The sequence below is a fragment of the Paramisgurnus dabryanus genome, chromosome 9 (assembly GCF_030506205.2).
Source record: "Paramisgurnus dabryanus chromosome 9, PD_genome_1.1, whole genome shotgun sequence".
NCBI lineage: Eukaryota > Metazoa > Chordata > Actinopteri > Cypriniformes > Cobitidae > Paramisgurnus > Paramisgurnus dabryanus.
Window position 1 is genome coordinate 41,899,545 of NC_133345.1, and position 26,683 is coordinate 41,926,227.

The 26,683-nt window shown below is 36.1% G+C and overlaps 7 non-coding genes and 1 pseudogene across 7 annotated transcripts; all 8 read right to left on the reverse strand.

The window, feature by feature from the left end:
- Positions 1–4,285: 4,285 nt before the first annotated feature.
- LOC135752806 (U1 spliceosomal RNA) lies at positions 4,286–4,450 on the reverse strand. Its single transcript, XR_010533327.1, has one exon. It is a non-coding gene; the product is annotated as a U1 spliceosomal RNA (small nuclear RNA).
- Positions 4,451–5,234: 784 nt separating this feature from the next.
- On the reverse strand, positions 5,235–5,425 carry LOC135752742 (U2 spliceosomal RNA). The gene has a single exon (XR_010533270.1). It is a non-coding gene; the product is annotated as a U2 spliceosomal RNA (small nuclear RNA).
- Positions 5,426–11,090: 5,665 nt separating this feature from the next.
- Positions 11,091–11,255, reverse strand: LOC135752687 (U1 spliceosomal RNA). Its single transcript, XR_010533220.1, has one exon. It is a non-coding gene; the product is annotated as a U1 spliceosomal RNA (small nuclear RNA).
- Positions 11,256–12,038: 783 nt separating this feature from the next.
- On the reverse strand, positions 12,039–12,229 carry LOC135752743 (U2 spliceosomal RNA). The gene has a single exon (XR_010533271.1). It is a non-coding gene; the product is annotated as a U2 spliceosomal RNA (small nuclear RNA).
- Positions 12,230–17,901: 5,672 nt separating this feature from the next.
- Positions 17,902–18,066, reverse strand: LOC135752807 (U1 spliceosomal RNA). The gene has a single exon (XR_010533328.1). It is a non-coding gene; the product is annotated as a U1 spliceosomal RNA (small nuclear RNA).
- Positions 18,067–18,849: 783 nt separating this feature from the next.
- Positions 18,850–19,040, reverse strand: LOC135752744 (U2 spliceosomal RNA). The gene has a single exon (XR_010533272.1). It is a non-coding gene; the product is annotated as a U2 spliceosomal RNA (small nuclear RNA).
- A 5,677-nt stretch (positions 19,041–24,717) lies between these two features.
- On the reverse strand, positions 24,718–24,882 carry LOC135752808 (U1 spliceosomal RNA). The gene has a single exon (XR_010533329.1). It is a non-coding gene; the product is annotated as a U1 spliceosomal RNA (small nuclear RNA).
- Positions 24,883–25,665: 783 nt separating this feature from the next.
- Positions 25,666–25,890, reverse strand: LOC135752772 (U2 spliceosomal RNA; annotated as a pseudogene).
- Between the last annotated feature and the right edge of the window lie 793 nt (positions 25,891–26,683).

The window sequence follows — 26,683 nt, forward strand, 5'->3', positions numbered from 1 at the left end:
AGGAATACTTACACATTTTACTTCTTATTTCTTTGAAATTAATTATGCATACACTATGGATTAAAAATGTCCCGACTGCGAACCTGATAAAACCCAGGTAAAAAGCAAATACAAATAAACCATTTTGATTTAGCAAAAGTTTACAAATAAATGCACTCCTTGCACACAACAAGCACGTCTAGTTACCATTCATATTTTGCGTGATTTAAGTTTCGTCGCATACATTTTGGAAGGCACACGATAAAAACAAAATAAGGCTTTTAATGTATGCCGACCTCATTCTCCGTTGAGGGCTTATCAATCATAATAAACGCTGTTAACTCTTCTCATTGAATGGTCTAAATCCAATGCTGGTAAAGAAATCAAATGTGCATTTAAACGCAACAAGCAAGCCGTAAAGCAATGGATGCAGGCAAACAAACGAGGAATAGCACATACACCACGATTAGATCATCGGGTCGCATACTTTGGAATTAATAAGAAATAATTATTCAGTCTAAAGAAATAAGAAGTAAAATGTCTAAGTATTTCTCCAAATGTGCACACTCATTACAATAAACGGGAGCAGACACGAATAGTTATGTATGTCTCGTTATTTTATTTAAAATTGATAAGCTGTCTAACATATGATATATTTTGATAATACGAAATGCTAAAAAAATAATATAACACCAATCGACAATATCTGTTATTGTTATTTTTACAAGTAAATTCATGTGTAGGAGAAAACAAAGCAGCTGTCAGTCCATACTATATTGAGTGGCCATCGTAGTGGTGCAACCTGAACGATGTTTTCCCTACTTCCGGTCAAAGCCGCCATTTTGTGAAATAGGCATATAGGTGACGCTGGAGCACGCGGCCATTGTCTCTGTTCAACAAAACAAGTATATATATACACATACGCATATTTTTCCTCAATCAATCACCGAATACAAGGTGCAATTCGATGCCAACTGACCCTTCTCTCTGGTTTCATGTTTGTAAGGAAAATTAAGGGGGAAATTACGATAGCATTTCAGCCAAACATTCATTCGTGCCACGCTGCTTTTCTTTGAACGAAAAAAAACCCTCTGCTCCCCCTACACAATTTCTTCTCCTGTTATTTTATGCTTAAAACAAGCAAATAAATCTGACTACAGGGTAAGAAAAAATTCGTGAACTTTTCCCATAAACACTTAATTCAAGAAAAATTGTCCCACCCCACTGGCCATTTTTTATCCACAATACACATTCGATGTCTGCAGGCACCATTGTCTTTGTTCAACGCAAACAATTCTGTTGCGTTTTTCTTTGAACGAAGTGCTCCGCCTAGATAATTTGACCCATATTCACATGGGTTTGTTTCTCGTTTTTTTTCTTTGAGAACAATCTATATAGCGCCTTCCACAATCGTTTTGGTGTTAGCTTTACGTAAAATAGAAACACAGAAAGGTACTGAGCGATGGAGAGACCACGAACGCGGAACGTATTATGGACCACGGACTGGCAAACAAACTGGCAACCACGCACTAAAGAAGCAAACTCTGATTTTAAACTCACCTTATTTGTCCCCGGAAAGCGCCAGAGTCGATGCACGGAGTGGACGGAACAAGCCTCGCTTCCATAGCCGAAGGTCAAAAATCCATTTAAACGTGTAGTCCCCGGTGTCCACTCGATCTTACCCAAAAAGCCGAGAAGCGATACCGCAATGGCATCCGGAGAAGGCGCTGGCTGTCGGGATGGAGGTTAGCGGGTCAGAGGTCCGGCACTGAAGGTCTGCGTTCATTATTCACCGTGTGCATTTCACTCTATATCCACTTTCTAATGTATAGCACTTGATAAGGATTAACAGTTTAAAAACAGAAATGCAAGACATCAGAAAATACATTTATTTTTTACTTTCATAACATGAGAGGTGTCATACAATAACAAATATGAGCTTTAAAATCACATTCCTAAGTTAAAAATATACATAAAAATAGATATATGGATCATTACACAAATCACTACTCAAAGGACCTATGTTAAATAACTGCTTCAATATTAATTAACAATAACATTTGGCCAAGGCAGTCCTTGTAAATAGACATATAAATAGACAAATAAAATCATGACATATATGCCGTAGAGCCTGAGATAGAGAAAAATAATAAGGAATTCTGCTTTTACTACCATCTCAGAAATATTGCCAGAATTAGAGGTTTTGTCTCAAGACAGGACTTAGAGAAACTTGTTCATGCTTTCATCACCAGCAGGGCCGATTATTGCAATGGTCAATGGATTTAAAAAGTACTGTTTCTTGTTTAAAAACCACTTCATGGCTACAATACATGACAGATATGCTAATCGAATATGAAACCGATTACTCGGATCAATAGGATCAGGTCATTTAGAAAAAACAAGGGTTCACTCAAAACAAGGTGCCTCAGCATTCAGTTATTATCAGCTTTCAGAAGAGATCAGATGTGCTTCAACAGTAGACACTTTTAAATCTAGATTAAAAACACATCAGTTTAACTTTGCATTTACTGAATGATTTAAAACAGTACGAATAAAACAGTACAAAAGAATAAAACAGTATGAACCTTACCTGTTATAAAGGGAATGAAGCTTACGGTATGGTGCTTACCTGCAGAAATAAATAAAGTACAATAAGAACACACAGAACTTCAATTTTCAAAATTATTTTAACATTAAATGATGATTATTTTACTGGTTTACCTGTTTGTGATTACCACAGGATCCCGTCACCTGGCTGCGGTCTTCATTTGGTGAACGGTTCTTCACTCATAATTGACCTATACAAGAAATAGAGAAGAATAATAAGCAATTCTGCTTTTACATGTAGATGTGTGCCCCAAGAACACAGACACACCGGCTCCAAAAAGTTTAAACAGTACACATTTCTGTTATTTTAATGTGGCAAATGTGTCAGCTTTAAAAGAAGCATACATTACCTTTTAAAGAGGAAATACCTTTTGCATGAAATACCTTTACTCCCAGCATAAGCAAGCAATTTTCAAAATGCTTTTAAAAGTAAATAGTGATTATTTTACTTGTTTACCTGTTTGTGATTACCATGGAATCCTGTCACCATCATTTTTAAGCTTGTAAAGCAAATAATGAAATATTGACTTAGTAGGAAAAAATATTTTGGAAGTATCGTGATAAATGATGAAGAAAATATTTTGCAAAGTGATGGTTAGCACACGGTTGATGGTACCTATTAAATTCCATCATATTTTTTTATTCCTACTATGGAAGTCAATGGTGACTATCTGCTGTGGGTTTACCATCATTCCTCAAAATACCTTCTTTTGTGTTACTCAGAAAAAAACTAATCCTCGTGTTGTTGTAAGCCTGTATGCATGAGTAAATGATGACAGAATTATCATCATAAATTGAAATATCCCTTTAAACTGTATTTCCCCCCTTAAACCTAAACTTATTTTCCTACAGCAAGTCATTTAGGTAATCAAGAAAATACTTTACCCGTTGTCTTTGTGAGTTAAACAAATACAGCTACGCTTCCAGGTCTGTCGACGTTGCTGTGGTTTTTTGACAGCTGTATGAAGGGTAGCGAATGAATGAATACATTGCAAAAAATCATTTCTTACTTGTTATTTCGAACTGTTTTAACTATACAAGTATCTAGAAAGTCTTAAAATAAGATGCATTTTTTGATGAGCAAAATGCCCTAAGAAAATAAACCTAGCCTTTAGGGAGAAAAAACTCAGAATTTGGGCTTAAAACAAGCAAATAAATCTGCCAAAGGGGTAAGAAACAAATCTAGATATAAACACTTAATTCAAGAAAAATTGTCGTAGCCCATTGGCAGATTTGTTGGCTTGTTTAATGTACATGCATGTACAATATTTCAATTTGTCTTGTATTTATTAGCATTTTGTATTGCCCAACGCTGTCTAGGTTGTTTAACTGTTGTCATTTTCTTATAAAAGCCTTTATAATTTATTAGTTTGGATGATTGCCATTCCCGAGAACCTCTTATATTGGAAGTAAAAGAATCATCTAAGCATTATTTTGTGCTCTTAGACATGTAGCCGTTTGATTGTGGTTCTATTTAATGGCTAGTCTATTCGTTTGGAATGGTCAAACGGCTATTAGATTTTCACTGACAGCCCAAATTAAGCCTTGTTTTAGCCTAGACACTTATTCGCTGTCTATTAAAAGTTATGTAGTCGTTGAATAGCCGCTTTTTTGATGACTAATGTATTCTTGGGCCGTGGTTAGACGTCTCTTGGATTTTACGTAAAACGACAAGCAAATCTATTTTTAACACAAAGGTCAGGGGAGAGCGCGAACGCAGTCCCCCACTATCAGAAATTTTGCAGTCGAGATTCCCACATTTGGGGAATTCGCAAAGGGTCAGCCCAACCGGAGTGCAATGGCTGAGCCTCGCCCTGGGTGAACCACCTTCATGATCATGGTGTCTCCCCTGCCAGGTAAGTATGAGCGACACCCTTTGAGGCCAGACGGCCGCATCTTCCTGTGACCGATCACATCGACGGCGCCCCCGGAGGCCGTCCGACTAACATTTCATTTACTGTGTGTGACCAGGTGGAAAGCGCACGAAGCCACGTCTGAGACCAAACATTCTTCGAGATCTACCCTGTTTTTATTCCGTTTCCAGCCCGGTTGAACCGTGTAGAGTGAAATATGTGAAACAATTTAAATCAAATGGATTTAAATTGCGCATTCAAATATATGGTTTCGTTATTACAAAGTAACTTTACGTGGAATAGAAACAAAAAAAAATGTACAGAGCAATCAAGAAACAACGAAAGCATAGCAATTTTAGAACGTGGATAAATAAAAACACAGGGCTCAATGACTTTCCCGTTGTCGTTGTGAGTTAAACAAGTACAGCTATGCTTCCAGGTCTGTCGACGTTGCTGTGGTTTTTCGACAGCTGTAGTATGAAGGGTAGTGAAAAAAGTTTTCAGGTGTTTTTAGCATTCCAATCGGTCTCGTTCGCTTTTGTTGCGCCTTCAGCTGTGTCGAGGATGTTTAATTCGTCCTCGTATCACCTCCGCAAACTTGTAAAGAAATTAATTAAATACATTACAAAAACATTTCTTTATCAGCGTGTTCATTTCCACGCAAGCTTTTCGTTAAACCAATAAAGCCAACGAAATCACAGCAATTTTAAAACACACGGATTAGAAAAAACACCGTCATTCACGCACAAAAGAAGCAAATTCTTTTTTTATACTTGACTTATTTATCCCCGAGATGGGGAGCGCACCATTCATGGAAACACTGCAATACCATGTTGATGCATGGAGTGGAAGGAGCAAGCTCCGCTTCCATTTCCGAAGGTCAAAAATCCATTTAACATATAGTCCCCGGATAGGAGACGTATCAGACATTAAACTGATAAGAACAGATACTACACTTGATCTTAGCCAAAAGGCCGAGAAGCGATACCGGAATAGACGCAGCCAAAGGGGGAGCCGGCGAAGGCGCTGGCTTTTGGGGTGGAGGCTAGCGGGCATTTAACTCTATACGTTCTCATTGTATAACCCAGAGGTAGAACGTTGAGCTAGCAAATCAGAAGTTCATGTTTTAATGCAGGATCTGATCCACGCTCATGAGAGAGAGAGAGAGAGAGAGATAGAGAGAATTTAGAATTTTCAAAAAACCTTTATTACAAATTAAAACATTTTCATAACCTCAAATCAGAAAAAACAAAGAAAAAAATATATATAGTAACGGAAATAACAAAAAAATAAGCCAACATAGGAGCAAAGAACAAATCATCTTCAATAACCAGACACAGAGCTCCTCCATAATACCAAATCAATTCAAAAGAAAGAAGATCATTCATTGCTTTAAAGTATCTAAAACCAATAAGGATTCTAGATTTAACTTATTTTAAAAACTGCTAATGTATCATGGCTTCCGGGTCTGTCAACGTTGCTGTGGTTTTTCGACAGCTGTAATATGAAGGGTAGAGTGAAAAAAAATATTTAAGTGTTTTGAACATCCCAATTTGTTCGTTTACTTAGTATTTTCTTAATGTTTTCGAGTTAAAAAATAATTCTTAAATCGAGATACATTTACTTAATAAGCAAAGTGGCTTAGAATTTAAGTCTTGTTTACTGAAATAAATTCTAAAATGTAATAGGTTAAGGCTTAAAACAAGTAAAAATATCTGCCAGTGGGGTAAGAAAAATAAACCTAAATTGAGTTTATTATTGAATTAAGTTGAAACTAGAATTAAGTTTATTTTTCTTACCCCGCTGGCAGATATTTTTTATTTGTTTTAAATATAAACCTGTTGATTTTTATAATTTATTTCAATTATTACAAAGTATGCGATCTGATTTTTTTAATCGCGGTGTTTCTTTTATTCCTCGTTTCTTTTCCGTGCATTTGCTTTATTTATTTATTTTTGCTTGTTGCATTTAAATGCACATTTGATTTGTTGCCACATTATTATGTGTTAATGTATTTTTTAACATGTTTATCAACAAAAAGTGCGTTATTATAATTAATTATATAGCTGTGAAATATATACAAGAATTCCCAGCAAAAACAAAACGTTTTTATAACAATTTTCCATTACAATACATAATATCTTAAGCCACTTTGCTTACCAAGTAAATGTATCTCCATTTAAGCATTGTCAGATATTCACTAGAAAACAAGACAAAAACAGTAAGTAAGATATTAATTTACTTTTTTCTTTCAAACATAAATTTACAGACGGCTGGAAATTTTTAATAAAATAACTAGACATACCTATTCGGGTCTGCTCCCGTTTGCTGTGATGACGGGGGACTTAGTCCAAAGCACATTTTGAGGAATACGTACACATTTTACTTCTTATTTCTTTGAAATTAATTATGCATACACTATGGATTAAAAATGTCCCGACTGCGAACCTGATAAAACCCAGGTAAAAAGCAAATACAAATAAACCATTTTGATTTAGCAAAAGTTTACAAATAAATGCACTCCTTGCACACAACAAGCACGTCTAGTTACCATTCATATTTTGCGTGATTTAAGTTTCGTCGCATACATTTTGGAAGGCACACGATAAAAACAAAATAAGGCTTTTAATGTATGCCGACCTCATTCTCCGTTGAGGGCTTATCAATCATAATAAACGCTGTTAACTCTTCTCATTGAATGGTCTAAATCCAATGCTGGTAAAGAAATCAAATGTGCATTTAAACGCAACAAGCAAGCCGTAAAGCAATGGATGCAGGCAAACAAACGAGGAATAGCACATACACCACGATTAGATCATCGGGTCGCATACTTTGGAATTAATAAGAAATAATTATTCAGTCTAAAGAAATAAGAAGTAAAATGTCTAAGTATTTCTCCAAATGTGCACACTCATTACAATAAACGGGAGCAGACACGAATAGTTATGTATGTCTCGTTATTTTATTTAAAATTGATAAGCTGTCTAACATATGATATATTTTGATAATACGAAATGCTAAAAAAATAATATAACACCAATCGACAATATCTGTTATTGTTATTTTTACAAGTAAATTCATGTGTAGGAGAAAACAAAGCAGCTGTCAGTCCATACTATATTGAGTGGCCATCGTAGTGGTGCAACCTGAACGATGTTTTCCCTACTTCCGTTCAAAGCCGCCATTTTGTGAAATAGGCATATAGGTGACGCTGGAGCACGCGGCCATTGTCTCTGTTCAACAAAACAAGTATATATATACACATACGCATATTTTTCCTCAATCAATCACCGAATACAAGGTGCAATTCGATGCCAACTGACCCTTCTCTCTGGTTTCATGTTTGTAAGGAAAATTAAGGGGGAAATTACGATAGCATTTCAGCCAAACATTCATTCGTGCCACGCTGCTTTTCTTTGAACGAAAAAAAACCCTCTGCTCCCCCTACACAATTTCTTCTCCTGTTATTTTATGCTTAAAACAAGCAAATAAATCTGACTACAGGGTAAGAAAAAATTCGTGAACTTTTCCCATAAACACTTAATTCAAGAAAAATTGTCCCACCCCACTGGCCATTTTTTATCCACAATACACATTCGATGTCTGCAGGCACCATTGTCTTTGTTCAACGCAAACAATTCTGTTGCGTTTTTCTTTGAACGAAGTGCTCCGCCTAGATAATTTGACCCATATTCACATGGGTTTGTTTCTCGTTTTTTTTCTTTGAGAACAATCTATATAGCGCCTTCCACAATCGTTTTGGTGTTAGCTTTACGTAAAATAGAAACACAGAAAGGTACTGAGCGATGGAGAGACCACGAACGCGGAACGTATTATGGACCACGGACTGGCAAACAAACTGGCAACCACGCACTAAAGAAGCAAACTCTGATTTTAAACTCACCTTATTTGTCCCCGGAAAGCGCCAGAGTCGATGCACGGAGTGGACGGAACAAGCCTCGCTTCCATAGCCGAAGGTCAAAAATCCATTTAAACGTGTAGTCCCCGGTGTCCACTCGATCTTACCCAAAAAGCCGAGAAGCGATACCGCAATGGCATCCGGAGAAGGCGCTGGCTGTCGGGATGGAGGTTAGCGGGTCAGAGGTCCGGCACTGAAGGTCTGCGTTCATTATTCACCGTGTGCATTTCACTCTATATCCACTTTCTAATGTATAGCACTTGATAAGGATTAACAGTTTAAAAACAGAAATGCAAGACATCAGAAAATACATTTATTTTTTACTTTCATAACATGAGAGGTGTCATACAATAACAAATATGAGCTTTAAAATCACATTCCTAAGTTAAAAATATACATAAAAATAGATATATGGATCATTACACAAATCACTACTCAAAGGACCTATGTTAAATAACTGCTTCAATATTAATTAACAATAACATTTGGCCAAGGCAGTCCTTGTAAATAGACATATAAATAGACAAATAAAATCATGACATATATGCCGTAGAGCCTGAGATAGAGAAAAATAATAAGGAATTCTGCTTTTACTACCATCTCAGAAATATTGCCAGAATTAGAGGTTTTGTCTCAAGACAGGACTTAGAGAAACTTGTTCATGCTTTCATCACCAGCAGGGCCGATTATTGCAATGGTCAATGGATTTAAAAAGTACTGTTTCTTGTTTAAAAACCACTTCATGGCTACAATACATGACAGATATGCTAATCGAATATGAAACCGATTACTCGGATCAATAGGATCAGGTCATTTAGAAAAAACAAGGGTTCACTCAAAACAAGGTGCCTCAGCATTCAGTTATTATCAGCTTTCAGAAGAGATCAGATGTGCTTCAACAGTAGACACTTTTAAATCTAGATTAAAAACACATCAGTTTAACTTTGCATTTACTGAATGATTTAAAACAGTACGAATAAAACAGTACAAAAGAATAAAACAGTATGAACCTTACCTGTTATAAAGGGAATGAAGCTTACGGTATGGTGCTTACCTGCAGAAATAAATAAAGTACAATAAGAACACACAGAACTTCAATTTTCAAAATTATTTTAACATTAAATGATGATTATTTTACTGGTTTACCTGTTTGTGATTACCACAGGATCCCGTCACCTGGCTGCGGTCTTCATTTGGTGAACGGTTCTTCACTCATAATTGACCTATACAAGAAATAGAGAAGAATAATAAGCAATTCTGCTTTTACATGTAGATGTGTGCCCCAAGAACACAGACACACCGGCTCCAAAAAGTTTAAACCGTACACATTTCTGTTATTTTAATGTGGCAAATGTGTCAGCTTTAAAAGAAGCATACATTACCTTTTAAAGAGGAAATACCTTTTGCATGAAATACCTTTACTCCCAGCATAAGCAAGCAATTTTCAAAATGCTTTTAAAAGTAAATAGTGATTATTTTACTTGTTTACCTGTTTGTGATTACCATGGAATCCTGTCACCATCATTTTTAAGCTTGTAAAGCAAATAATGAAATATTGACTTAGTAGGAAAAAATATTTTGGAAGTATCGTGATAAATGATGAAGAAAATATTTTGCAAAGTGATGGTTAGCACACGGTTGATGGTACCTATTAAATTCCATCATATTTTTTTATTCCTACTATGGAAGTCAATGGTGACTATCTGCTGTGGGTTTACCATCATTCCTCAAAATACCTTCTTTTGTGTTACTCAGAAAAAAACTAATCCTCGTGTTGTTGTAAGCCTGTATGCATGAGTAAATGATGACAGAATTATCATCATAAATTGAAATATCCCTTTAAACTGTATTTCCCCCCTTAAACCTAAACTTATTTTCCTACAGCAAGTCATTTAGGTAATCAAGAAAATACTTTACCCGTTGTCTTTGTGAGTTAAACAAATACAGCTGCTTCCAGGTCTGTCGACGTTGCTGTGGTTTTTCGACAGCTGTAGTATGAAGGGTAGCGAATGAATGAATACATTGCAAAAAATCATTTCTTACTTGTTATTTCGAACTGTTTTAACTATACAAATATCTAGAAAGTCTTAAAATAAGATGCATTTTTTGATGAGCAAAATGCCCTAAGAAAATAAACCTAGCCTTTAGGGAGAAAAAACTCAGAATTTGGGCTTAAAACAAGCAAATAAATCTGCCAAAGGGGTAAGAAACAAATCTAGATATAAACACTTAATTCAAGAAAAATTGTCGTAGCCCATTGGCAGATTTGTTGGCTTGTTTAATGTACATGCATGTACAATATTTCAATTTGTCTTGTATTTATTAGCATTTTGTATTGCCCAACGCTGTCTAGGTTGTTTAACTGTTGTCATTTTCTTATAAAAGCCTTTATAATTTATTAGTTTGGATGATTGCCATTCCCGAGAACCTCTTATATTGGAAGTAAAAGAATCATCTAAGCATTATTTTGTGCTCTTAGACATGTAGCCGTTTGATTGTGGTTCTATTTAATGGCTAGTCTATTCGTTTGGAATGGTCAAACGGCTATTAGATTTTCACTGACAGCCCAAATTAAGCCTTGTTTTAGCCTAGACACTTATTCGCTGTCTATTAAAAGTTATGTAGTCGTTGAATAGCCGCTTTTTTGATGACTAATGTATTCTTGGGCCGTGGTTAGACGTCTCTTGGATTTTACGTAAAACGACAAGCGAATCTATTTTTAACACAAAGGTCAGGGGAGAGCGCGAACGCAGTCCCCCACTATCAGAAATTTTGCAGTCGAGATTCCCACATTTGGGGAATTCGCAAAGGGTCAGCCCAACCGGAGTGCAATGGCTGAGCCTCGCCCTGGGTGAACCACCTTCATGATCATGGTGTCTCCCATGCCAGGTAAGTATGAGCGACACCCTTTGAGGCCAGACGGCCGCATCTTCCTGTGACCGATCACATCGACGGCGCCCCCGGAGGCCGTCCGACTAACATTTCATTTACTGTGTGTGACCAGGTGGAAAGCGCACGAAGCCACGTCTGAGACCAAACATTCTTCGAGATCTACCCTGTTTTTATTCCGTTTCCAGCCCGGTTGAACCGTGTAGAGTGAAATATGTGAAACAATTTAAATCAAATGGATTTAAATTGCGCATTCAAATATATGGTTTCGTTATTACAAAGTAACTTTACGTGGAATAGAAACAAAGAAATGTACAGAGCAATCAAGAAACAACGAAAGCATAGCAATTTTAGAACGTGGATAAATAAAAACACAGGGCTCAATGACTTACCCGTTGTCGTTGTGAGTTAAACAAGTACAGCTATGCTTCCAGGTCTGTCGACGTTGCTGTGGTTTTTCGACAGCTGTAGTATGAAGGGTAGTGAAAAAAGTTTTCAGGTGTTTTTAACATTCCAATCGGTCTCGTTCGCTTTTGTTGCGCCTTCAGCTGTGTCGAGGATGTTTAATTCGTCCTCGTATCACCTCCGCAAACTTGTAAAGAAATTAATTAAATACATTACAAAAACATTTCTTTATCAGCGTGTTCATTTCCACGCAAGCTTTTCGTTAAACCAATAAAGCCAACGAAATCACAGCAATTTTAAAACACACGGATTAGAAAAAACACCGTCATTCACGCACAAAAGAAGCAAATTCTTTTTTTTATACTTGACTTATTTATCCCCGAGATGGGGAGCGCACCATTCATGGAAACACTGCAATACCATGTTGATGCATGGAGTGGAAGGAGCAAGCTCCGCTTCCATTTCCGAAGGTCAAAAATCCATTTAACATATAGTCCCCGGATAGGAGACGTATCAGACATTAAACTGATAAGAACAGATACTACACTTGATCTTAGCCAAAAGGCCGAGAAGCGATACCGGAATAGACGCAGCCAAAGGGGGAGCCGGCGAAGGCGCTGGCTTTTGGGGTGGAGGCTAGCGGGCATTTAACTCTATACGTTCTCATTGTATAACCCAGAGGTAGAACGTTGAGCTAGCAAATCAGAAGTTCATGTTTTAATGCAGGATCTGATCCACGCTCATGAGAGAGAGAGAGAGAGAGAGAGAGAGATAGAGAGAATTTAGAATTTTCAAAAAACCTTTATTACAAATTAAAACATTTTCATAACCTCAAATCAGAAAAAACAAAGAAAAAAATATATATAGTAACGGAAATAACAAAAAAATAAGCCAACATAGGAGCAAAGAACAAATCATCTTCAATAACCAGACACAGAGCTCCTCCATAATACCAAATCAATTCAAAAGAAAGAAGATCATTCATTGCTTTAAAGTATCTAAAACCAATAAGGATTCTAGATTTAACTTATTTTAAAAACTGCTAATGTATCATGGCTTCCGGGTCTGTCAACGTTGCTGTGGTTTTTCGACAGCTGTAATATGAAGGGTAGAGTGAAAAAAAATATTTAAGTGTTTTGAACATCCCAATTTGTTCGTTTACTTAGTATTTTCTTAATGTTTTCGAGTTAAAAAATAATTCTTAAATCGAGATACATTTACTTAATAAGCAAAGTGGCTTAGAATTTAAGTCTTGTTTACTGAAATAAATTCTAAAATGTAATAGGTTAAGGCTTAAAACAAGTAAAAATATCTGCCAGTGGGGTAAGAAAAATAAACCTAAATTGAGTTTATTATTGAATTAAGTTGAAACTAGAATTAAGTTTATTTTTCTTACCCCGCTGGCAGATATTTTTTATTTGTTTTAAATATAAACCTGTTGATTTTTATAATTTATTTCAATTATTACAAAGTATGCGATCTGATTTTTTTAATCGCGGTGTTTCTTTTATTCCTCGTTTCTTTTCCGTGCATTTGCTTTATTTATTTATTTTTGCTTGTTGCATTTAAATGCACATTTGATTTGTTGCCACATTATTATGTGTTAATGTATTTTTTAACATTTTTATCAACAAAAAGTGCGTTATTATAATTAATTATATAGCTGTGAAATATATACAACAATTCCCAGCAAAAACAAAACGTTTTTATAACAATTTTCTATTACAATACATAATATCTTAAGCCACTTTGCTTACCAAGTAAATGTATCTCCATTTAAGCATTGTCAGATATTCACTAGAAAACAAGACAAAAACAGTAAGTAAGATAATAATTTACTTTTTTCTTTCAAACATAAATTTACAGACGGCTGGAAATTTTTAATAAAATAACTAGACATACCTATTCGGGTCTGCTCCCGTTTGCTGTGATGATGGGGGACTTAGTCCAAAGCACATTTTGAGGAATACTTACACATTTTACTTCTTATTTCTTTGAAATTAATTATGCATACACTATGGATTAAAAATGTCCCGACTGCGAACCTGATAAAACCCAGGTAAAAAGCAAATACAAATAAACCATTTTGATTTAGCAAAAGTTTACAAATAAATGCACTCCTTGCACACAACAAGCACGTCTAGTTACCATTCATATTTTGCGTGATTTAAGTTTCGTCGCATACATTTTGGAAGGCACACGATAAAAACAAAATAAGGCTTTTAATGTATGCCGACCTCATTCTCCGTTGAGGGCTTATCAATCATAATAAACGCTGTTAACTCTTCTCATTGAATGGTCTAAATCCAATGCTGGTAAAGAAATCAAATGTGCATTTAAACGCAACAAGCAAGCCGTAAAGCAATGGATGCAGGCAAACAAACGAGGAATAGCACATACACCACGATTAGATCATCGGGTCGCATACTTTGGAATTAATAAGAAATAATTATTCAGTCTAAAGAAATAAGAAGTAAAATGTCTAAGTATTTCTCCAAATGTGCACACTCATTACAATAAACGGGAGCAGACACGAATAGTTATGTATGTCTCGTTATTTTATTTAAAATTGATAAGCTGTCTAACATATGATATATTTTGATAATACGAAATGCTAAAAAAATAATATAACACCAATCGACAATATCTGTTATTGTTATTTTTACAAGTAAATTCATGTGTAGGAGAAAACAAAGCAGCTGTCAGTCCATACTATATTGAGTGGCCATCGTAGTGGTGCAACCTGAACGATGTTTTCCCTACTTCCGGTCAAAGCCGCCATTTTGTGAAATAGGCATATAGGTGACGCTGGAGCACGCGGCCATTGTCTCTGTTCAACAAAACAAGTATATATATACACATACGCATATTTTTCCTCAATCAATCACCGAATACAAGGTGCAATTCGATGCCAACTGACCCTTCTCTCTGGTTTCATGTTTGTAAGGAAAATTAAGGGGGAAATTACGATAGCATTTCAGCCAAACATTCATTCGTGCCACGCTGCTTTTCTTTGAACGAAAAAAAACCCTCTGCTCCCCCTACACAATTTCTTCTCCTGTTATTTTATGCTTAAAACAAGCAAATAAATCTGACTACAGGGTAAGAAAAAATTCGTGAACTTTTCCCATAAACACTTAATTCAAGAAAAATTGTCCCACCCCACTGGCCATTTTTTATCCACAATACACATTCGATGTCTGCAGGCACCATTGTCTTTGTTCAACGCAAACAATTCTGTTGCGTTTTTCTTTGAACGAAGTGCTCCGCCTAGATAATTTGACCCATATTCACATGGGTTTGTTTCTCGTTTTTTTTCTTTGAGAACAATCTATATAGCGCCTTCCACAATCGTTTTGGTGTTAGCTTTACGTAAAATAGAAACACAGAAAAGTACTGAGCGATGGAGAGACCACGAACGCGGAACGTATTATGGACCACGGACTGGCAAACAAACTGGCAACCACGCACTAAAGAAGCAAACTCTGATTTTAAACTCACCTTATTTGTCCCCGGAAAGCGCCAGAGTCGATGCACGGAGTGGACGGAACAAGCCTCGCTTCCATAGCCGAAGGTCAAAAATCCATTTAAACGTGTAGTCCCCGGTGTCCACTCGATCTTACCCAAAAAGCCGAGAAGCGATACCGCAATGGCATCCGGAGAAGGCGCTGGCTGTCGGGATGGAGGTTAGCGGGTCAGAGGTCCGGCACTGAAGGTCTGCGTTCATTATTCACCGTGTGCATTTCACTCTATATCCACTTTCTAATGTATAGCACTTGATAAGGATTAACAGTTTAAAAACAGAAATGCAAGACATCAGAAAATACATTTATTTTTTACTTTCATAACATGAGAGGTGTCATACAATAACAAATATGAGCTTTAAAATCACATTCCTAAGTTAAAAATATACATAAAAATAGATATATGGATCATTACACAAATCACTACTCAAAGGACCTATGTTAAATAACTGCTTCAATATTAATTAACAATAACATTTGGCCAAGGCAGTCCTTGTAAATAGACATATAAATAGACAAATAAAATCATGACATATATGCCGTAGAGCCTGAGATAGAGAAAAATAATAAGGAATTCTGCTTTTACTACCATCTCAGAAATATTGCCAGAATTAGAGGTTTTGTCTCAAGACAGGACTTAGAGAAACTTGTTCATGCTTTCATCACCAGCAGGGCCGATTATTGCAATGGTCAATGGATTTAAAAAGTACTGTTTCTTGTTTAAAAACCACTTCATGGCTACAATACATGACAGATATGCTAATCGAATATGAAACCGATTACTCGGATCAATAGGATCAGGTCATTTAGAAAAAACAAGGGTTCACTCAAAACAAGGTGCCTCAGCATTCAGTTATTATCAGCTTTCAGAAGAGATCAGATGTGCTTCAACAGTAGACACTTTTAAATCTAGATTAAAAACACATCAGTTTAACTTTGCATTTACTGAATGATTTAAAACAGTACGAATAAAACAGTACAAAAGAATAAAACAGTATGAACCTTACCTGTTATAAAGGGAATGAAGCTTACGGTATGGTGCTTACCTGCAGAAATAAATAAAGTACAATAAGAACACACAGAACTTCAATTTTCAAAATTATTTTAACATTAAATGATGATTATTTTACTGGTTTACCTGTTTGTGATTACCACAGGATCCCGTCACCTGGCTGCGGTCTTCATTTGGTGAACGGTTCTTCACTCATAATTGACCTATACAAGAAATAGAGAAGAATAATAAGCAATTCTGCTTTTACATGTAGATGTGTGCCCCAAGAACACAGACACACCGGCTCCAAAAAGTTTAAACAGTACACATTTCTGTTATTTTAATGTGGCAAATGTGTCAGCTTTAAAAGAAGCATACATTACCTTTTAAAGAGGAAATACCTTTTGCATGAAATACCTTTACTCCCAGCATAAGCAAGCAATTTTCAAAATGCTTTTAAAAGTAAATAGTGATTATTTTACTTGTTTACCTGTTTGTGATTACCATGGAATCCTGTCACCATCATTTTTAAGCTTGTAAAGCAAATAATGAAATATTGACTTAGTAGGAAAAAATATTTTGGAAGTATCGTGATAAATGATGAAGAAAATATTTTGCAAAGTGATGGTTAGCACACGGTTGATGGTACCTATTAAATTCCATCATATTTTTTATTCCTACTATGGAAGTCAATGGTGACTATCTGCTGTGGGTTTACCATCATTCCTCAAAATACCTTCTTTTGTGTTACTCAGAAAAAAACTAATCCTCGTGTTGTTGTAAGCCTGTATGCATGAGTAAATGATGACAGAATTATCATCATAAATTGAAATATCCCTTTAAACTGTATTTCCCCCCTTAAACCTAAACTTATTTTCCTACAGCAAGTCATTTAGGTAATCAAGAAAATACTTTACCCGTTGTCTTTGTGAGTTAAACAAATACAGCTACGCTTCCAGGTCTGTCGACGTTGCTGTGGTTTTTCGACAGCTGTAGTATGAAGGGTAGCGAATGAATGAATACATTGCAAAAAATCATTTCTTACTTGTTATTTCGAACTGTTTTAACTATACAAATATCTAGAAAGTCTTAAAATAAGATGCATTTTTTGATGAGCAAAATGCCCTAAGAAAATAAACCTAGCCTTTAGGGAGAAAAAACTCAGAATTTGGGCTTAAAACAAGCAAATAAATCTGCCAAAGGGGTAAGAAACAAATCTAGATATAAACACTTAATTCAAGAAAAATTGTCGTAGCCCATTGGCAGATTTGTTGGCTTGTTTAATGTACATGCATGTACAATATTTCAATTTGTCTTGTATTTATTAGCATTTTGTATTGCCCAACGCTGTCTAGGTTGTTTAACTGTTGTCATTTTCTTATAAAAGCCTTTATAATTTATTAGTTTGGATGATTGCCATTCCCGAGAACCTCTTATATTGGAAGTAAAAGAATCATCTAAGCATTATTTTGTGCTCTTAGACATGTAGCCGTTTGATTGTGGTTCTATTTAATGGCTAGTCTATTCGTTTGGAATGGTCAAACGGCTATTAGATTTTCACTGACAGCCCAAATTAAGCCTTGTTTTAGCCTAGACACTTATTCGCTGTCTATTAAAAGTTATGTAGTCGTTGAATAGCCGCTTTTTTGATGACTAATGTATTCTTGGGCCGTGGTTAGACGTCTCTTGGATTTTACGTAAAACGACAAGCGAATCTATTTTTAACACAAAGGTCAGGGGAGAGCGCGAACGCAGTCCCCCACTATCAGAAATTTTGCAGTCGAGATTCCCACATTTGGGGAATTCGCAAAGGGTCAGCCCAACCGGAGTGCAATGGCTGAGCCTCGCCCTGGGTGAACCACCTTCATGATCATGGTGTCTCCCCTGCCAGGTAAGTATGAGCGACACCCTTTGAGGCCAGACGGCCGCATCTTCCTGTGACCGATCACATCGACGGCGCCCCCGGAGGCCGTCCGACTAACATTTCATTTACTGTGTGTGACCAGGTGGAAAGCGCACGAAGCCACGTCTGAGACCAAACATTCTTCGAGATCTACCCTGTTTTTATTCCGTTTCCAGCCCGGTTGAACCGTGTAGAGTGAAATATGTGAAACAATTTAAATCAAATGGATTTAAATTGCGCATTCAAATATATGGTTTCGTTATTACAAAGTAACTTTACGTGGAATAGAAACAAAGAAATTTACAGAGCAATCAAGAAACAACGAAAGCATAGCAATTTTAGAACGTGGATAAATAAAAACACAGGGCTCAATGACTTACCCGTTGTCGTTGTGAGTTAAACGAGTACAGCTATGCTTCCAGGTCTGTCGACGTTGCTGTGGTTTTTCGACAGCTGTAGTATGAAGGGTAGTGAAAAAAGTTTTCAGGTGTTTTTAACATTCCAATCGGTCTCGTTCGCTTTTGTTGCGCCTTCAGCTGTGTCGAGGATGTTTAATTCGTCCTCGTATCACCTCCGCAAACTTGTAAAGAAATTAATTAAATACATTACAAAAACATTTCTTTATCAGCGTGTTCATTTCCACGCAAGCTTTTCGTTAAACCAATAAAGCCAACGAAATCACAGCAATTTTAAAACACACGGATTAGAAAAAACACCGTCATTCACGCACAAAAGAAGCAAATTCTTTTTTTTATACTTGACTTATTTATCCCCGAGATGGGGAGCGCACCATTCATGGAAACACTGCAATACCATGTTGATGCATGGAGTGGAAGGAGCAAGCTCCGCTTCCATTTCCGAAGGTCAAAAATCCATTTAACATATAGTCCCCGGATAGGAGACGTATCAGACATTAAACTGATAAGAACAGATACTACACTTGATCTTAGCCAAAAGGCCGAGAAGCGATACCGGAATAGACGCAGCCAAAGGGGGAGCCGGCGAAGGCGCTGGCTTTTGGGGTGGAGGCTAGCGGGCATTTAACTCTATACGTTCTCATTGTATAACCCAGAGGTAGAACGTTGAGCTAGCAAATCAGAAGTTCATGTTTTAATGCAGGATCTGATCCACGCTCATGAGAGAGAGAGAGAGAGAGAGAGAGAGAGAGATAGAGAGAATTTAGAATTTTCAAAAAACCTTTATTACAAATTAAAACATTTTCATAACCTCAAATCAGAAAAAACAAAGAAAAAAATATATATAGTAACGGAAATAACAAAAAAATAAGCCAACATAGGAGCAAAGAACAAATCATCTTCAATAACCAGACACAGAGCTCCTCCATAATACCAAATCAATTCAAAAGAAAGAAGATCATTCATTGCTTTAAAGTATCTAAAACCAATAAGGATTCTAGATTTAACTTATTTTAAAAACTGCTAATGTATCATGGCTTCCGGGTCTGTCAACGTTGCTGTGGTTTTTCGACAGCTGTAATATGAAGGGTAGAGTGAAAAAAAATATTTAAGTGTTTTGAACATCCCAATTTGTTCGTTTACTTAGTATTTTCTTAATGTTTTCGAGTTAAAAAATAATTCTTAAATCGAGATACATTTACTTAATAAGCAAAGTGGCTTAGAATTTAAGTCTTGTTTACTGAAATAAATTCTAAAATGTAATAGGTTAAGGCTTAAAACAAGTAAAAATATCTGCCAGTGGGGTAAGAAAAATAAACCTAAATTGAGTTTATTATTGAATTAAGTTGAAACTAGAATTAAGTTTATTTTTCTTACCCCGCTGGCAGATATTTTTTATTTGTTTTAAATATAAACCTGTTGATTTTTATAATTTATTTCAATTATTACAAAGTATGCGATCTGATTTTTTTAATCGCGGTGTTTCTTTTATTCCTCGTTTCTTTTCCGTGCATTTGCTTTATTTATTTATTTTTGCTTGTTGCATTTAAATGCACATTTGATTTGTTGCCACATTATTATGTGTTAATGTATTTTTTAACATGTTTATCAACAAAAAGTGCGTTATTATAATTAATTATATAGCTGTGAAATATATACAACAATTCCCAGCAAAAACAAAACGTTTTTATAACAATTTTCTATTACAATACATAATATCTTAAGCCACTTTGCTTACCAAGTAAATGTATCTCCATTTAAGCATTGTCAGATATTCACTAGAAAACAAGACAAAAACAGTAAGTAAGATATTAATTTACTTTTTTCTTTCAAACATAAATTTACAGACGGCTGGAAATTTTTAATAAAATAACTAGACATACCTATTCGGGTCTGCTCCCGTTTGCTGTGATGACGGGGGACTTAGTCCAAAGCACATTTTGAGGAATACGTACACATTTTACTTCTTATTTCTTTAAAATTAATTAAGCATACACTATGGATTAAAAATGTCCCGACTGCGAACCTGATAAAACCCAGGTAAAAAGCAAATACAAATAAACCATTTTGATTTAGCAAAAGTTTACAAATAAATGCACTCCTTGCACACAACAAGCACGTCTAGTTACCATTCATATTTTGCGTGATTTAAGTTTCGTCGCATACATTTTGGAAGGCACACGATAAAAACAAAATAAGGCTTTTAATGTATGCCGACCTCATTCTCCGTTGAGGGCTTATCAATCATAATAAACGCTGTTAACTCTTCTCATTGAATGGTCTAAATCCAATGCTGGTAAAGAAATCAAATGTGCATTTAAACGCAACAAGCAAGCCGTAAAGCAATGGATGCAGGCAAACAAACGAGGAATAGCACATACACCACGATTAGATCATCGGGTCGCATACTTTGGAATTAATAAGAAATAATTATTCAGTCTAAAGAAATAAGAAGTAAAATGTCTAAGTATTTCTCCAAATGTGCACACTCATTACAATAAACGGGAGCAGACACGAATAGTTATGTATGTCTCGTTATTTTATTTAAAATTGATAAGCTGTCTAACATATGATATATTTTGATAATACGAAATGCTAAAAAAATAATATAACACCAATCGACAATATCTGTTATTGTTATTTTTACAAGTAAATTCATGTGTAGGAGAAAACAAAGCAGCTGTCAGTCCATACTATATTGAGTGGCCATCGTAGTGGTGCAACCTGAACGATGTTTTCCCTACTTCCGGTCAAAGCCGCCATTTTGTGAAATAGGCATATAGGTGACGCTGGAGCACGCGGCCATTGTCTCTGTTCAACAAAACAAGTATATATATACACATACGCATATTTTTCCTCAATCAATCACCGAATACAAGGTGCAATTCGATGCCAACTGACCCTTCTCTCTGGTTTCATGTTTGTAAGGAAAATTAAGGGGGAAATTACGATAGCATTTCAGCCAAACATTCATTCGTGCCACGCTGCTTTTCTTTGAACGAAAAAAAACCCTCTGCTCCCCCTACACAATTTCTTCTCCTGTTATTTTATGCTTAAAACAAGCAAATAAATCTGACTACAGGGTAAGAAAAAATTCGTGAACTTTTCCCATAAACACTTAATTCAAGAAAAATTGTCCCACCCCACTGGCCATTTTTTATCCACAATACACATTCGATGGCTGCAGGCACCATTGTCTTTGTTCAACGCAAACAATTCTGTTGCGTTTTTCTTTGAACGAAGTGCTCCGCCTAGATAATTTGACCCATATTCACATGGGTTTGTTTCTCGTTTTTTTTCTTTGAGAACAATCTATATAGCGCCTTCCACAATCGTTTTGGTGTTAGCTTTACGTAAAATAGAAACACAGAAAAGTACTGAGCGATGGAGAGACCACGAACGCGGAACGTATTATGGACCACGGACTGGCAAACAAACTGGCAACCACGCACTAAAGAAGCAAACTCTGATTTTAAACTCACCTTATTTGTCCCCGGAAAGCGCCAGAGTCGATGCACGGAGTGGACGGAACAAGCCTCGCTTCCATAGCCGAAGGTCAAAAATCCATTTAAACGTGTAGTCCCCGGTGTCCACTCGATCTTACCCAAAAAGCCGAGAAGCGATACCGCAATGGCATCCGGAGAAGGCGCTGGCTGTCGGGATGGAGGTTAGCGGGTCAGAGGTCCGGCACTGAAGGTCTGCGTTCATTATTCACCGTGTGCATTTCACTCTATATCCACTTTCTAATGTATAGCACTTGATAAGGATTAACAGTTTAAAAACAGAAATGCAAGACATCAGAAAATACATTTATTTTTTACTTTCATAACATGAGAGGTGTCATACAATAACAAATATGAGCTTTAAAATCACATTCCTAAGTTAAAAATATACATAAAAATAGATATATGGATCATTACACAAATCACTACTCAAAGGACCTATGTTAAATAACTGCTTCAATATTAATTAACAATAACATTTGGCCAAGGCAGTCCTTGTAAATAGACATATAAATAGACAAATAAAATCATGACATATATGCCGTAGAGCCTGAGATAGAGAAAAATAATAAGGAATTCTGCTTTTACTACCATCTCAGAAATATTGCCAGAATTAGAGGTTTTGTCTCAAGACAGGACTTAGAGAAACTTGTTCATGCTTTCATCACCAGCAGGGCCGATTATTGCAATGGTCAATGGATTTAAAAAGTACTGTTTCTTGTTTAAAAACCACTTCATGGCTACAATACATGACAGATATGCTAATCGAATATGAAACCGATTACTCGGATCAATAGGATCAGGTCATTTAGAAAAAACAAGGGTTCACTCAAAACAAGGTGCCTCAGCATTCAGTTATTATCAGCTTTCAGAAGAGATCAGATGTGCTTCAACAGTAGACACTTTTAAATCTAGATTAAAAACACATCAGTTTAACTTTGCATTTACTGAATGATTTAAAACAGTACGAATAAAACAGTACAAAAGAATAAAACAGTATGAACCTTACCTGTTATAAAGGGAATGAAGCTTACGGTATGGTGCTTACCTGCAGAAATAAATAAAGTACAATAAGAACACACAGAACTTCAATTTTCAAAATTATTTTAACATTAAATGATGATTATTTTACTGGTTTACCTGTTTGTGATTACCACAGGATCCCGTCACCTGGCTGCGGTCTTCATTTGGTGAACGGTTCTTCACTCATAATTGACCTATACAAGAAATAGAGAAGAATAATAAGCAATTCTGCTTTTACATGTAGATGTGTGCCCCAAGAACACAGACACACCGGCTCCAAAAAGTTTAAACAGTACACATTTCTGTTATTTTAATGTGGCAAATGTGTCAGCTTTAAAAGAAGCATACATTACCTTTTAAAGAGGAAATACCTTTTGCATGAAATACCTTTACTCCCAGCATAAGCAAGCAATTTTCAAAATGCTTTTAAAAGTAAATAGTGATTATTTTACTTGTTTACCTGTTTGTGATTACCATGGAATCCTGTCACCATCATTTTTAAGCTTGTAAAGCAAATAATGAAATATTGACTTAGTAGGAAAAAATATTTTGGAAGTATCGTGATAAATGATGAAGAAAATATTTTGCAAAGTGATGGTTAGCACACGGTTGATGGTACCTATTAAATTCCATCATATTTTTTTATTCCTACTATGGAAGTCAATGGTGACTATCTGCTGTGGGTTTACCATCATTCCTCAAAATACCTTCTTTTGTGTTACTCAGAAAAAAACTAATCCTCGTGTTGTTGTAAGCCTGTATGCATGAGTAAATGATGACAGAATTATCATCATAAATTGAAATATCCCTTTAAACTGTATTTCCCCCCTTAAACCTAAACTTATTTTCCTACAGCAAGTCATTTAGGTAATCAAGAAAATACTTTACCCGTTGTCTTTGTGAGTTAAACAAATACAGCTACGCTTCCAGGTCTGTCGACGTTGCTGTGGTTTTTCGACAGCTGTAGTATGAAGGGTAGCGAATGAATGAATACATTGCAAAAAATCATTTCTTACTTGTTATTTCGAACTGTTTTAACTATACAAATATCTAGAAAGTCTTAAAATAAGATGCATTTTTTGATGAGCAAAATGCCCTAAGAAAATAAACCTAGCCTTTAGGGAGAAAAAACTCAGAATTTGGGCTTAAAACAAGCAAATAAATCTGCCAAAGGGGTAAGAAACAAATCTAGATATAAACACTTAATTCAAGAAAAATTGTCGTAGCCCATTGGCAGATTTGTTGGCTTGTTTAATGTACATGCATGTACAATATTTCAATTTGTCTTGTATTTATTAGCATTTTGTATTGCCCAACGCTGTCTAGGTTGTTTAACTGTTGTCATTTTCTTATAAAAGCCTTTATAATTTATTAGTTTGGATGATTGCCATTCCCGAGAACCTCTTATATTGGAAGTAAAAGAATCATCTAAGCATTATTTTGTGCTCTTAGACATGTAGCCGTTTGATTGTGGTTCTATTTAATGGCTAGTCTATTCGTTTGGAATGGTCAAACGGCTATTAGATTTTCACTGACAGCCCAAATTAAGCCTTGTTTTAGCCTAGACACTTATTCGCTGTCTATTAAAAGTTATGTAGTCGTTGAATAGCCGCTTTTTTGATGACTAATGTATTCTTGGGCCGTGGTTAGACGTCTCTTGGATTTTACGTAAAACGACAAGCGAATCTATTTTTAACACAAAGGTCAGGGGAGAGCGCGAACGCAGTCCCCCACTATCAGAAATTTTGCAGTCGAGATTCCCACATTTGGGGAATTCGCAAAGGGTCAGCCCAACCGGAGTGCAATGGCTGAGCCTCGCCCTGGGTGAACCACCTTCATGATCATGGTGTCTCCCCTGCCAGGTAAGTATGAGCGACACCCTTTGAGGCCAGACGGCCGCATCTTCCTGTGACCGATCACATCGACGGCGCCCCCGGAGGCCGTCCGACTAACATTTCATTTACTGTGTGTGACCAGGTGGAAAGCGCACGAAGCCACGTCTGAGACCAAACATTCTTCGAGATCTACCCTGTTTTTATTCCGTTTCCAGCCCGGTTGAACCGTGTAGAGTGAAATATGTGAAACAATTTAAATCAAATGGATTTAAATTGCGCATTCAAATATATGGTTTCGTTATTACAAAGTAACTTTACGTGGAATAGAAACAAAGAAATGTACAGAGCAATCAAGAAACAACGAAAGCATAGCAATTTTAGAACGTGGATAAATAAAAACACAGGGCTCAATGACTTACCCGTTGTCGTTGTGAGTTAAACAAGTACAGCTATGCTTCCAGGTCTGTCGACGTTGCTGTGGTTTTTCGACAGCTGTAGTATGAAGGGTAGTGAAAAAAGTTTTCAGGTGTTTTTAACATTCCAATCGGTCTCGTTCGCTTTTGTTGCGCCTTCAGCTGTGTCGAGGATGTTTAATTCGTCCTCTTATCACCTCCGCAAACTTGTAAAGAAATTAATTAAATACATTACAAAAACATTTCTTTATCAGCGTGTTCATTTCCACGCAAGCTTTTCGTTAAACCAATAAAGCCAACGAAATCACAGCAATTTTAAAACACACGGATTAGAAAAAACACCGTCATTCACGCACAAAAGAAGCAAATTCTTTTTTTTATACTTGACTTATTTATCCCCGAGATGGGGAGCGCACCATTCATGGAAACACTGCAATACCATGTTGATGCATGGAGTGGAAGGAGCAAGCTCCGCTTCCATTTCCGAAGGTCAAAAATCCATTTAACATATAGTCCCCGGGTCCGTGTACGTTTTGATAGTTTGTTTTTTCGTTTACACCAAAAAACAAAATAACTAGAAACCACACGTTTTTCGTTTGTCGTTTCAAACTAAAAAACAAAAACCGCTAAAATAAGAGCCGTTCTTCCGTTTTTGATTTCTGAATCTAAAAACGAAAAACGACTAAACCAAATTCAAATAACGGTCCGATTTTGGTTTTTGGAAATTCCTTTTTTCATTTCTCCGTTTGAAGATCTACATTAAAAGAAAGACAGGTTGGCCACGTGACGCGGAAGTTATAGTAAATACAGCCTATCAAAATAAAAGCCGGTCATGATAATACGCAGCACCAGAGTAACGTTAGAAGAAAAAAATCAATAAATAAATAAATAGACTTAGTGGTTACTGTTAGCGCAGAGTTGTTACTGTTAGCGCTATATTATATAATTAAATTAATACTTAATGTGGTTTCCACCAAACTGTTCCCCCTTTCTACCAGCAGGTGGCAGTATTTAAACGACTGACTGTATTGTGTCTTTGGTAACTGTGTTTTAAATCAAGATTACTGATCCAGAGTTAAACCTGCATGCCCTTCTGTTTTAACCTGATTCTAACACTGCTATCAGCTTCTTAGCAGCTCAGATCAAACAAACATCAGAAATGTCCTAATGCAGTAGGCCATCTGACCAAAATAATAATTTACCAGTGTGCTATATAGTGTGTGAATCTTTCTCCTCTATTCCAGTGTGTATAACATACAACACCCCCATTGTGTTACGCAAGTAAAGATGATCCAAGTCTTAAACATTTTTTCAACATATATAGCACATAAATGCTTTCAATGACATTGCATTTGCAATCTATGGCTGCCGAACATTAACTGTGAAGCCCTAAGGCTTAACTCTGTTTATTATAATTGCTTCT